Consider the following 14,844-nt stretch of genomic DNA (forward strand, 5'->3'; position numbering starts at 1 on the left):
GGAGGTGCGAGAAGACGAAATAACTTTACGTCGTAAACGATTCCACAGGAATTTACGACACTGTTGAATGCTTGATGTATGGCATGGCACCGGAGGAGCTAATAAACGTAACGGGTTAATGAACGAAGCTGTGGGGGTCGTTTGGGCCTGAGGGCTGCGGTATTTCCACCAGCTTGGTGGACCAACGACCCAATCCATCAGTCTGGCGCCCAGCCCATGATGTGTGTGTGTGTGTGTGAGCGGTTGGGGAAGGGGGAGGGGGGTTGAAGGGTGGAGTGAAGACCCTTGAGAGACTTCATTTACTTTCTTAAGCTACAGAAAGTAAGAAAAGCTGACATTTCCACAACCTTCCACCGAAAGTATTCCACCATCATAAAACATTATTCCCACAAATCCACCTCACACACACACGAGGACAGACAGAAGCAGACCGACTGGAGGACCCGAGTCATAGTTGGTCTCGCACGAGACCCTAGAAACAGAGAGAGACCAAAGTCACGCCTTTATACCAAGGCTCAGAAGGTCTACCAGTCACTTCACCACAAAGGCACTCGCCACTTGGGACTAAATTAGATTAAATCTTCATTTCCCTAACAGCGTGGCGTCCCGTCTCCCTTGTGCTTGATGCAAGCACCCACGTGTCCAACCTGAGAAACTTGGTATACCTCAAAACATCCCAGAGACGATGCACAGCGGTCCAACGCCGGTAAAGTCGCCCTTATCATCTCTTGGCGTTCGTGGCACACTCCGATTGGCGTATCACTGGACTAAACAGGTCCCCCCCCCCCCTCCCCTGTTGCGCCTCATTGTTCGAATGGTCTGCGTGTTTCTCAACCAAGCGATGGTTTCCCATACGCTATAGTTCAGGTAAATGCCTCTGAACTGGGTAATACAAGAGGATCCTTATTGTCAACTGAGTTCCGGGTTGTACCGAGCATAACTGATCAAGACGAAAAAAAAAGAAAAAAAGAGACGGTACGATTATTTAAAGCTCAGGCAGTATGACCCTTGATGGTGACCTAGCCTTTGACCTGACCTTTTCAAGGGTGGGGTCAAAGGCCAGGCCGTCATTACCCCAGGTCGTCTTATCGAAATCAAAAGTTGAACCATACCATGGTCAAGGTTCAAACTATCGTTCTCAAAGGTACAACGTAACGAGCCCAAAGGCCGAACCGTCGTACTCAAGGGGTCCAGCCATTTCGCACAAGGGGCTTCTCGTTATGTCATATAGAAGACTCAGACTCCTTCAACAAGTCGACAGATCTTGCGCTAAATACCATTTCACTTTATCTTTTTCCTTCTTGTTTATTTAGGACAAAACCACAGCTGTGTGATACCCATTATCATAACACATCGTGGCATTGCTAGCTCAAATCACCGTGGCCAGCTTCCCACGATGATGTAAAACAACGACACAGCTCCTAAACTGAAGCTTGGAAAACAGAATAAAAGCCAAATGAAAAAAAATAAATACGATTAAATCTTCTTACAAGATTAAGTTGTATAATAGTAAATTGGTAAAATGAGATAATACGTTCTGTATGAATGCGTATATCTACGCATGTATACAACATGCGTAAACATACATATACAGAGGGGTGCCCAATGAGTTAAAACTCACCCCACGTACAGTACAAACAGGTTATTAATTACACACACACACACACACACAAACCTCATCACAGGTAAAGTTCAGGAGACGGAGATATACGAGTGTCGAACGGTACACATACGTAATTTCACAACCATCGTCAGCTGAGTTATAGTACAACCTTGTCTTCTAACGTCGCCTCTCCTACCTACAACTTTTCAATTCACCTTACAACAGTAGGAGAGCATGTTATAATAAATCTGTGTGTGTGTGTGTGTGTTTAGCATGAATTATACCTATTACCCTCGTATATACAAACCTGACCCAATTTGTATGCACAACATGAGCTACCACGTCACATCTTACACGAACGTATTCCAACTTCACAAGTTCCATTCTCGTGACAAACTCGCACAAATATACCTTGAAGTGGATCCATTCATTCGCAGGTCTTCTGTATCCCCAACTCGCTACAAATGTGTGTTGAAGAAGTGGGGGTGATTCATGATATGCTTCCCTTATGTTTGGTGGCCTTATGTTTGCTGATGATGTCTCCTTCTTCCTATGATATCAACATTAGACATACTCGAGTTAACGTGATATCAACATCAGACATGATATCAACATCAGACATACATACTCGAGTTAACGTGTTTGGGAATGATGTTTTGATAAGGATAATGTTTTAGCAATAATAATAATAAAGAAAAGTAGTGAGAGTAGCATTAAGCAAGGGAGAGGAACTAAAATGCACTGAAGTCTGGTGAATGAGAGGAACACGTGTGTGTGTGTGAAGTGTGAAGGAACATCAGTGATGATGTGTGGAGGTACAAAAAAAAAAAAAAAATGTAATTCCTCTTTCGTCCAGATAGATAAGAAACGAGAGGTGTTAAAATATATACAATAAACGAAGAAGTGGTTGAGTGCGAGATAGAGAATGAAAGTACGACGAAAGATACGTGAATGAAGAAGAGAGAGGAGACCATACATAAGTGTTACCGTGAATGAAGAAGAAAGAAGAAGAACTATATACATATGTGTGTGACCTCCTGTGTCTCTCTCTTCGCCTCACTAAACTCGTGTCACCAGCGGAGCCAAGCACTCCAGCAACAACAACGTGTTAGCTACACGGAGCTGTCGGCTCACACTTCACATGCACTTAAAGGTCATGTCTCTAACGCTTTACATCTGCGAGTTCGTCTCTTCCGTTCATCACCTTTTGTCCCTCACACACACACACACACGCGCGCGCGCGGGCGCTCTTCAACTGTGAATGTAAAGTTATATTATTGTATTTACCAGTCCAAATGGTACGCTAAGTTATGACACTGAAAGAAAAGGTTAATGCTTCTCATACTTCTGCGCTGGAAGGGACAATTACATCAATGAATGACATGTGCAAAATGTACCTGAAGTAGAGGGGCAACGACCAGTCACAGCGGACCAGACCACATCGAAAATGGGAAAAAAAAGTGGGGGGAAAACGGGAGGTGTGTGGGGGATTAATATTTAGACTATTGGCAGTGGTTTGCAACACGACCAGACAACCAGTCGACCAGCGTGTGTGTGTGTGTGTGTGACCTACCACAATATCGTGATAGGTTGATTGGATTACCTACCCCAATTCAGATCACATTAATGTGATGCTAACGAGGGAATCTGATCACTTATCTTACAAGATCTACATGTAGGAAGCCTACCAATACTGAGAGATACATATTCCTTATATTCCAGTATATGATTAAATGTAAAAAAGATATGTTCGTAGTTATGACCTCAAGTTTGTTAGAGCAATGCGTACACGCGATCCCCCACATATATCTACAGGATGAACGTAATCCACATATGAAATACTTTCAGGCAGTTATGTTAACCCAAATGGCTTATAAACAAGGCTTACAGGAAAGCCAGGAAGATATGCTATGCATCTCGTAACAACAATGTAAAAATGGATGACATCTGAATGTTTGATGTTGCCCTGTTCTCCTACCTTTCCTAATGTATGATAGGTGTTGAAAAAGTACGTTCAATATTGCCTTCCAATATAAGAATATCATCAGTAAGACCTTATTATATATATATAAAAAAAGTAAGCCAAATTATCAGAAAATAGGGAGTGTCTATACTTAAATGTATGGCATGTGAAGACGTTCATACTGGGCCAGTCAGGTAAAATAGAAACTGAGATGATATTGACACGGTCAGCATACAGGGTAGACTATAGTAATGCTATTGCTATTACCTTGGCAAGAAAACGATCACTCTAAAACCTTAACTACCCAGTCACATGGTACCGTTCATCAGGTTATGCTGTCATTCAATGTCTTAACTGCAAATATTATTAACCTTATTCCATCCCTAAGTAACTTTAAAGCACATACTTACCAACTAAATAATTCTGAAAGTATATATTATATTATATATATATATATATATATATATATATATATATATATATATATATATATATATATATATATATATCAATTACCTATACAGGTTAATCATTCATGATACTTCATCGCCGCTTCCCGCGTCAGCGAGGTAGCGCTAGGAAACACGAGGAATGGCCCATTCACTCGTATACATATATACGCATAGACGCCCATACTCGCACATATACATATCAATAGATACACATATACATACACATACATATATACACATGTACATATTTATTCTTGCTTGCCTTCATCCATTCCCGGCACTACCCTGTCCCAGATACAACACACACACACACACACACACACATATATAATATATATATATATATATATATATATATATATATATATATATATATATATATATATATATATATATATGGAAAGTGTCATATCAAATATTCGCAATCAACATGTGTTATATCAAGATGGTATCATGAAATCATAACTACACCACTTAACATTATCTGATATCTAATAATTAACGGACAAGTTTGTCACAGCGTAAATGTCGAATGCCTCAGTAAAAATAGAATGTACATACAAAGAATATATTATGAAACAAGCAATGAATATTCCCACAATTTTATTTACCTTAAGCTTGGTCGGGTGGTTGTTACTATGTAAAAGATGAACTTGTTTAGCAAACACTGTGTAAATTAACGTTTCTTCTGGGTGTTTCCTCCTCTTCTCTCCCTCTCTCTCCACCTCACACAACACACAACACTATATTAACAACACGACTCGATCTTCGTGACTGGATCTTTGGATCTTCCATTGCTTGGTTGAGCTCTTACGCGGTGCCCCTGCCCACTGGAAAAATCTCGTACACACACTCTCTCTCTCTTCTCTCAACTTGTATATCTCACGGGGCTACGTGCGCAGTGAGAGTGTGCGTGGTCTTAGAATTATCTTTAACACCCGAAGAAGGTGTTAAAGATCTTTCGGCTGGTGGGTGTAACTTACGTTGTTGGCTTCATTAATTAATGACCCTGGTGGTTGATTAGCCTAAAACCCAAACAACCAACATATATATATATATATATATATATATATATATATATATATATATATATATATATATATATATATAGAGAGAGAGAGAGAGAGAGAGAGAGAGAGAGAGTCCTTAACCAGCATAGGAATGAAATGCTCGAGCCGCGCTGCCTGACGCACGATACCGACTGGACAGGGGGGAGCGCGACAGCGGAGGTGTGTGGGCGGGAAGACATCACCACAACTCTTCAACTTGGCCACAAACCAACACAATACACACACACACACTGCCTCACTCGACGCTGATTATTCCAAAGCTAAATCATACGAAGTTAATCAATCAGTACACTCGTATTAGCTCGGAAAGTTGGGTGATGAAAGACAAACGAGGGAGAGGCATTGTAATGGCTTGTCTGGCCAAGCAACAGAAAAGCATTGTCAGTCTTTTCATCAAGACGGTATGACCCTTTGAGCACGGCTTTCGATCGGAATCATAAGCTTAAATCAGGTTAAAAGGCCAGGATATGCTGTGATCAGATGGCCCTCACAGTCGTGCTCAAATGGCCTCATAGTCGTACTCAAATGGCCTCACCGTCGCGCTCAATGGCTTCACCACGAATGAGAGACAAAAGTCAGAACTCAAACGTTACTTCAGGGAGGAATGTGTATTAACCAAACGTTTGCGACCCAAGGAGGAAGGCAGATGACCATCAACGAATGGCAAAGACATTCCCTGCCGAGTCTTCGTCAGGCAGTCGAGAGTAACTTGGCCCCAAGCGAGCGAGGCGATACCCCTCTCTAGTTACAAGATTCAGATGCTGCTTAGCCTGGGTACACAAAACTCACGGCCCGCACTGCTCGTATTGCTAATTTGGATTCTTGAACCATCATGTATTACGTCCAAGTTCATGGCTGCGAGTGAGGAAGGGGTCTAGCTTCCTCTTCTGATAGATGTTTGAATAACATGTCGCATGCGTTTGCTTGTAGAGTATTTCACAGTCACAATCACCTATCTCTATATTCCTGGCTTTGAGTGTATGTGGTCTGGTTCGCTAACAGTAGATAAGACATACTAGGAAGCTTGAGAGAGAGAGCTTTGATTACGTCAAACGAGATCTTCAAAGTCTTGAAGAATTATCTTTGATGTCTAATGAATTCTCTAAGCTCTCAGAAGTACGAGAAATATTTGATGATGATGTCGAATGAGCTTCTTAAACTTCTAGGTCCTTATATACTTATCTTCAAAGGACCACTGTGCAAAATGTGTAATGCATCTGAGAGAAGATCTCGAGGTACAACAGCGTGACGACAAGGGGCAGTTTGGATCGCTTGTTTACTATCATGGAGGTAGTTTAGTGAGGAACTTCTATCTCCCTACAAGCCACAAATACCTAGACATACACCACACTCCCTTCCTCAACCAAACTGCGTCTTACTAGTTTATCTCCCACAAGGCTATGATAATTGTCATCTTAAATGAAGTATTAATATACGTATATATATATTATATATATATATATATATATATATATATATAGCAAAAGACCTGAACTGAGCAAAAACACTTTATCTCTCTTAACGACCACATCCAACGTATGCTTGACCAAATGACCAATTCTCTCCACGTGAGGTCATTAATACTACAGTTACGAGTAGCGAGGGGACGCGTCTCGGTGTGTCGTTAAGGTTTCTTGTTTGCACACCAGTCATTGTCATCTTTCCCCCTGGGGAGATTACACTTATAAAAAAAAAAGCAGGGTTTACGTCATCATGAGGGGGTAGAGTGGGGTAGCTCTCACACTGAGTGCCTCCTGTTGACTCACATGTGTACGTCCGTACACTACACCATCATCACTCACATGTGTACGTCCGTACACTACACCATCATCACTCACGTGTGTACATCCGTACACTACACCATCATCCTAACCCACCAACACTTATTACGACACACGCCCCATACACCTACCATATACGGACACCAACGAATGCATCATACAGACTTATAGTCAAGCGATTTAGCAAAAAAAAAAAAAAAATGCTATTTGATGACCTAAAAGCATTAATATTATAAAACTTTAGCACTAATGTAAAATCTAAGTGTTTTTTTGACGCTCTTACGTGGAAATGGTAGGGTTTAAAGCAAAGGCCTCGCCATGTATTGTATGGTGTCCCTCTTCTATTGAAAGTGAAATTTTGAGGAACGAAACGCAGCAACCAGATTCTTGTGTGTAGGGGGAGAGGCCAAGATATACTTGGTTATCTTTACAAGTACCTGTGAATGTCTGCCTTCGAAAATGTTGTTTAAAGCTATCACTTGTAAGATGGTTGCTGAGATCTGTTTAAACTTAGCCTTATCATAACTGGACAGTACTACCCCTTCGGTATGATGTCCTGTTCTTTGACCTGACCATTGAGGAGCAGGTCATCGCACGTACCCACAGCTCGTCCTGTCCTGCTGAACAGGTTAACGCCAACGTTAAGTATAAGTAACTTACATCATTACTTTTAGACAATGTTCTGGGCCTTTGGTGCATTGCATCTCTAACTTGCGCCACCGTCCACAGCATGGGGAGGTGTACACCATTAAAATCATGAGAATATAACACTCATTTTGGCGAAGGTAAAGGACGTACAACTCCATGGTGTAAGATCCGTTAGGCCAGGCCAGCTGGTTAATGTGGAGGTGATGATGACGTCCACACACTGTGTGTGTGTGAGTCAAACTGTGATATGTGGCGGTGAGGTCATGATGGCTCACTGTAGGTAGGGTTACCAGTGGCTTATGACCAGTGGGTGGAGGTGGGGATGGGGACGTCCGTTACAACCTGTCCCACTGACCTAATGTGGTCATGACCCCCTGACCTTATCTGGTCATGGTGTATGACCCCCCTCCCTCGTCTGGTACTAGTGCATGGCCTTATGTGGGATTCGGAGGGTCTTGACTTTAACATTGGCACCGAGGCCTTACATGTCCCTGACCTTAATTGGCCCTTAGGAGGCGCCTGAACCTTCCTCCGACCTTATGTGGCACCACTGGGGTTTGACCTTTTCTTGCCTCAGTGCCTGACTTTATCTAACACTGGTCACGTGTGGCCCACATGTGACACACAGCCTGTTTCAAGGTGACGAAGCAGCTCGTCAGCATCACAGGAAAAAATGGCATCTGTATAACCTAATAATGGCATCAACTCACGACCACTCACCACCACCGTACTAAACCACATTCTTGAAATCCACTCACTCGTGATGAGGCAAAGGAATGGGATAGAATGCACAGTTCCCACTCCGAGTCCTGACCGGGTCAGTTTTGGTTTCTGGACGAGTCATTTATCTTCAGTTCTTCTCTTAATCTCTCTTTTATCAAGCAGCTCTCGAGATACAGGTGGGGAGAGGAAAACTTGAGATCACAGACGTTGACATAATACAAGACAACCAGATTAAAACTATACACACTGACCCCACTTGAGACACACAGGGTGTATTCTACATGACCAAAGAGCTATTGGTCCTCTCACGAGGCCACTCATAACCGTACATACCACATCAAACAATACCATAGTGCAGGTCCCACGCGCACAATGGCGGTCTAACCCTTCGTCTCTATAGACGACTTGGGGAAAGTACATCTATAAAGTGACTGTAAGTACACACTGGAAATCACTCTCGGCAGCAACTTTCCTTTCCCCACAACTGTAACAATTCTAATACACTCTTAAAACAACCACATATATGTATGGCATAGATAAATTTCGGGGAGTTGCGAACACCTTCCATTCTTCTTGGTCAAGCTCTCACCACAGGTGTGATAATACAAGCTGAATAAGAATCTGTTGACAAAAATTACGTTTAGGCTAATCAATCACGTAATATGCAAATGAATATCAAGATCATTGATAACATGCAAAATATGAATTTTATATATACATACATACATACATTATATATATATATATATATATATATATATATATATATATATATATATATATATATATATATATATATATAATATATATATATATATATATATATAATATATATATATATATATATATATATATATATTATATATATATATATATATATATATATTATGGAATAAGAATATCAGAAATTTTTATTGATTTTTGAGTTTTGGTACCAATAAGTATTTAATGATTTGGGAACGTAGTCCAATTAAACATCATTGGTTAATGATATTATGTCAAGTGTATATTTCCTTTAGTAATCAGTGATGGCCTTAACTTGTGTAGTAGGGTTACAAGGAAAATGATTTCAAGAAACTGTGTTCCATGTATTTTTCTACTTTTCTACAAGTTCTTTGGTTATTGCACTGAAATACGTATTCCACTACATCTGTATACAATTAAATGCAGACACCATTGGGCATGCTTTACCTACACTTCACTTTTGTTTTTCTTCCCATACTTTTACATTTCACATGCCCTGGTTCAGTCCGTTGCTAGCTTGTCGACCCCAGTTTACCATATTGTTCCAGTTCACTCTATTCCTTGCAAGCCTCTCACCCTCCTGTATGTTCAGGCCCTGATTGCTCAAAATCGTTTTCACTCCATCCTTCCACCTTTAGGTTGGTCTCCCGCTTTTCCTTGTTTCCTGCACCTCTGACACAGACACACACAGGCACACACACACACACACACAGTGTGAATTGTGTGCATGGGTATGTATGTGTGTATATGTATGTGTACGTTGAGATGTATAGGTGTGTATATTTGCGTGTGTGGGCGTGTATGTATATACATGTGTATGGGGGTGGGTTGGGTCATTTTCTTTCATCTGTTTCCTTGCGCTACCTTGCAAATGCGGGAGACAGTGACAAAGCAAAATAAATAAATAAATTAATAAATATATATATATATATATATATATATATATATATATATATATATATATATATATATATATATATATATAGGGGAGAAAGAATACTTCCCACGTATTCCCTGCGTGTCGTAGAAGGCGACTAAAAGAGGAGGGAGCGGGGGGCTGGAAATCCTCCCCTCTCATTTTTTTTAATTTTCCAAAAGAAGGAACAGAGAATTGGGCCAGGTGAGGGTATTCCCTCAAAGGCCCAGGCCTCTGTTCTTAACGCTACCTCGCTAATGCGGGACATGGCGAATAGTTTGAAAGAAAGAAAGATATATATATATATATATATATATATATATATATATATATATATATATATATATATATATATATATATATATATGTCAGTTGATAGACAAGGAAGAGACGTAGTTAGGACGCCATTTGTTTCCCTAGCCTTTTTTTTTTGACCTGACCCTAAAGCCTCAGGTCAGAGGCCACACCATCATATACCCATAGGTTCTACCGTCCTGCTCAAGGGTCGTTAGCTTCGCGATCAAGACAACTGAAGATCATCGGCTGACAACATACACTTTATCAATATGCCACACACTATCAATCCTTTCCTTTCTATGTGAAAGATCTTCATAATCTCAACAGAAAAACATTTTGTCTATATAATCATTTCCTGCTGATCGGCTGCATAGACCATCATTGCAAAATACGAGTAGGTTGGTAACATGTAACAGTTTACGGAGTTATGTTCAAAATTCATAAAAGTCTCTTGAGGCAAATAATGGCTTTCCCTGACCCATAAGAGTCTCAGGCTTACTGATAATAATGTTTAGGAATATACGTTATCACATCGTAAGTGAAGATGATAGTGCTTGTGATAAATACACACAATACTTACCGCACTGCAGTAAATGATGTAAGCAGTTATCGACACTATAACCTAATACTTGCGATATTCATAACAGTATAAAAAAAAAAGCATTTTGTAATTCTTTTTCATAACCGTGTACGCGTTCCTATTAATAATTTTTTGTGTATCTTAACAAGCTAAGCTCCTAAAACTCAACAAGGTGCTGTTCAACACGATTATGCTCGTCTTTCGATCTTGTATATATTTCGTCATATTTACAGCCAGAAGTACCACCACACGTAAAATCATACAAAGCACAAAACTGACCATCTTCCTTCACATTTCTGTGAACATTACACTAACTGTGTACATCTCAATGTAAAGTAGTTAGACATATGTGTATCAATCTTGATATCTCACACACCCTAAAATACTGACCAGCATGATCGCGTGAGATCATTATCATCCACTGGTTGACGAGGTGTGTATATTCAAACGCACAGTAGTCAGAAATATGTATATATATAAATCTTGATATCACAGAATCATTTCACCAACATGATCACGTTATTATTATGATCGACTGACTGATTAATACTAAAAGCTCATATCACACTTACAACAAAAATAATGTGTAAAACGGAAGTAAGTATATTTTGCAAGTCAAATGTGCACAGCAATTTGAGGGAGGTAAAGAAGGATGTCTGTTGTTTAATATTCATGACAATGAGACAAAATATAGATACTGGAAGTAAAGGTTGGTAAATGGGTATTGTGGTGGAAAAAACACCACCCAGTCGACACAACATCCATTTGTGAATTATAATAGAGACATTACGAAGGAGGTTGTATATGGTGAAGTTTATTTTCATTTTGTTCTAAAATAATTCACTAAACTTATCCTCTTTTCGTGGTAATGATTGTACTGGATGAGGAGGTGATCTGTTGTGAAATTTCTGCTGATGTAAGGTTGTAGGTGGGCGTCATATGTGATGTAAGGTTGTAGGTGGGAGCCATACGTGATGTAAGGTTGTAGGTGGGAGCCATACGTGATGTAAGGTTGTAGGTGGGAGCCATGCGTGATGTAAGGTTGTAGGTGGGAGCCATACGTGATGTAAGGTTGTAGATGGGAGCCATACGTGATGTAAGGTTGTAGGTGGGCGTCATATGTAATGTAAGGTTGTAGGTGGGAGCCATATGTGATGTAAGGTTGTAGGTGGGAGCCATACGTGATGTAAGGTTGTAGATGGGAGCCATATGTGATGTAAGGTTATAGGTGGGAGCCATACGTGATGTAAGGTTGTAGGTGGGAGCCATGCGTGATAATGTAAGGTTGTAGGTGGGAGCCATACGTGATAATGTAAGGTTGTAGGTGGGAGCCATACGTGATGTAAGGTTGTAGGTGGGAGCCATACGTGGATGTAAGGTTGTAGGTGGGAGCCATACGTGATGTAAGGTTGTAGGTGGGCCATACGTGATGTAAGGTTGTAGGTGGGAGCCATACGTGATGTAAGGTTGTAGGTGGGAGTCATACGTGATAATGTAAGGTTGTAGGTGGGAGTCATACGTGATTATGTAAGGTTGTAGGTGGGAGCCATACGTGATAATGTAAGGTTGTAGGTGGGAGCCATACGTGATGTAAGGTTGTAGGTGGGAGCCATAGCGTGATAATGTAAGGTTGTAGGTGGGAGCCATACGTGATAATGTAAGGTTGTAGGTGGGAGCCATACGTGATAATGTAAGGTTGTAGGTGGGAGCCATACGTGATAATGTAAGGTTGTAGGTGGGCGCCATACGTGATAATGTAAGGTTGTAGGTGGGAGCCATACGTGATAATGTAAGGTTGTAGGTGGGAGCCATACGCGATGTAAGGTTGTAGGTGGGCGTCATATGTGATGTAAGGTTGTAGGTGGGCGTCATACGTGATAATGTAAGGTTGTAGGTGGGAGCCATACGTGATAATGTAAGGTTGTAGGTGGGAGCCATACGTGATAATGTAAGGTTGTAGATTGTAGCGCGACTTCCTCACTTCTGTTCCTCTTACGAGAGGTCGTCCAGTCCGCTACTTGTGGGCTGAACCTTCTTGTGAGGGTCAGGCTGGTCCACTGGGTCTGCCACAGAAGATATACTGATCAACCTGTAGATGGAACACAATCATAACACTTGTTTTCCATTACAGTCCTGAAAACGTTAACTTGTACATCATCAACAGCTTTATGTAATGCACGTTAAATACTGTATCATAAGAGTAAACTTACAACACAATTTGACTATCGAGTGCAGCACTTTTGTAGACGTCAATGATAAACATATATAAAGATACAGAATAAAGGTATCAAAGTGACCAACTCGTATACCTTAGTTTGTCCTCAACTCGGACACATTTCTCTAAGAGTCTGAAATACGTTTTCTTTCACTTCTGGGTGAACTATTTTATTGTTAATTCACTCGGTACTGTGGTTATCAATATCATTAATATAGTGAGATATGAAGGTAATAACTTTAAATATTCTCGAAAATGAGAGTAACTTTGGTTATTCTTCTCTACGCTTCCCATCATTTCCCTTCGTTTTTGCTCACTTATCTCTTCCAACAACATTTCGTCTCGTAATTAATTTTCTGTCATGCTCTTCCTTGTTCATAATAGTGGAGGAGTTTTTCAATTTCCTCATTCTAAAGATACAGGAGATGAAATACGCTGTAGACTGAAATGAGGGAAGGTTCACGAAGGCGGTGAAGGAAGGTTCCAGAAGACAAGAAATCAACTCATCTTCATGCTTTATACTGTCAAATGCAATACGTTATGGACTTATCTAATGTGCTTAGACCTTAAGTGAAGTGATAGCGGCGACATTACGTCAGCCGGGTTTACAAATATGTATTTTCATTTTTATATTTATTTTGCTTTGTCGCTGTCTCCCGCGTTTGCGAGGTAGCGCAAGGAAATAGACGAAAGAAATGGCCCACACCACCCCCATACACATGTATATACATACACGTCCACGCACGCAAATATACATACCTATACATCTCAATGTACACATATATATACACACACAGACATATACATATATACACATGTACATAGTTCATATTCTTTTAATTTCTCTAACAATAATGTGAATGCAACAGCGAGCGATGTGTATCAGCAACTGACGGGTATATAAATTAAGCTGTCGGCTGTCATACAAGCTGAATTCAGCCCCAGTTTCATTGTATGACGTTCCCCATCATTGTCTGATGCGTGTTAGCTATATAGGGCGATGGTATTCGCGCAATCAGGTGTTCCAGAAGAGGCCAAATGTGTTGAAAATTAGCGAGGGACAAGAGGTTTGAAATGCGAGGGAAATTAAAGCCTTCATTTAACGCCTTGAAACTCACGAAAAAGAAAAAAAAAGATTAGTAGAGTTTGTTATAATATAATCCATGATTTGGGAAGTTGATATCACTGATTATTTTAATTAAGTCTATTGATGATGATGACACAAAGTAATTTTGAAGAGATAGACATAGATAATGATATTCTACTGCTACTACTACTACTACAACAACTGCAACTACAACTATTATTACTACTAATAATTATATCATTAAACTAATAATAATAGCCAGATTAATTAAGGCCTTTTCTACAACAATGTAAAAACACTGCCTTATTTCAAATCGGTAGGAAATTATATTTTCATATCGTTCCTAAAATCAAAAAAATGGTAAATATCTATAAACACAAAATGTGATACAATAAATACAACTATTGTTCTGTCCATATCATGTTACCATTATGACACAGCGTTGCATGACGCGCATTCTGAAGCACTCTGACCTCGCTCGCCTCAACCATCTGTCTGTTATTCGTATGTAAATGCGAATTTCCAAAGGTAAATGGCAGACAGGGAATATTTCAGAGTTAAATGACGGAGGTGAAGCATGATGGCGAAGGGTTTGAGATACAGTGCTGGGGGACTCCCGGTGGTGTATCGCTCAGCGTTTAAGACCGTGACACATCCAGGGTCGAGCGCGTATGTCTAACCCTGGTTGCGGCAGCCGGCCCACAGTCAATCCAGCTGTTCATCCACCCCTAAGAGTCGGTCGATGAAATGGCCACGTTCTTGTCA

At 40.3% G+C, this 14,844-nt stretch overlaps 1 protein-coding gene and 1 long non-coding RNA gene across 3 annotated transcripts in view; both read right to left on the minus strand.

Moving 5' to 3' along the window:
• The window catches only part of LOC139763092 (uncharacterized), a 204,360-nt gene extending 199,566 nt beyond the window's left edge, over nt 1-4,794 (minus strand). Inside the window, exon 1 of one of the 2 annotated variants that reach the window (XM_071688720.1) lies at nt 4,630-4,794. The gene's annotated coding sequence lies outside the window, so the exon portion shown is untranslated. The remainder of the gene's footprint in view (nt 1-4,629) is intronic. The other variant, XM_071688724.1, reaches the window with a different exon arrangement.
• Nucleotides 4,795-12,411: 7,617 nt separating this feature from the next.
• Nucleotides 12,412-14,844, minus strand: part of LOC139763094 (uncharacterized) — a 61,585-nt gene continuing 59,152 nt past the window's right edge. The window contains exon 5 of the long non-coding RNA XR_011716033.1: nt 12,412-12,866. This is a non-coding gene — a long non-coding RNA (uncharacterized lncRNA). The remainder of the gene's footprint in view (nt 12,867-14,844) is intronic.

Source organism: Panulirus ornatus, chromosome 46 (assembly GCF_036320965.1).
Source record: "Panulirus ornatus isolate Po-2019 chromosome 46, ASM3632096v1, whole genome shotgun sequence".
Taxonomy (NCBI): domain Eukaryota; kingdom Metazoa; phylum Arthropoda; class Malacostraca; order Decapoda; family Palinuridae; genus Panulirus; species Panulirus ornatus.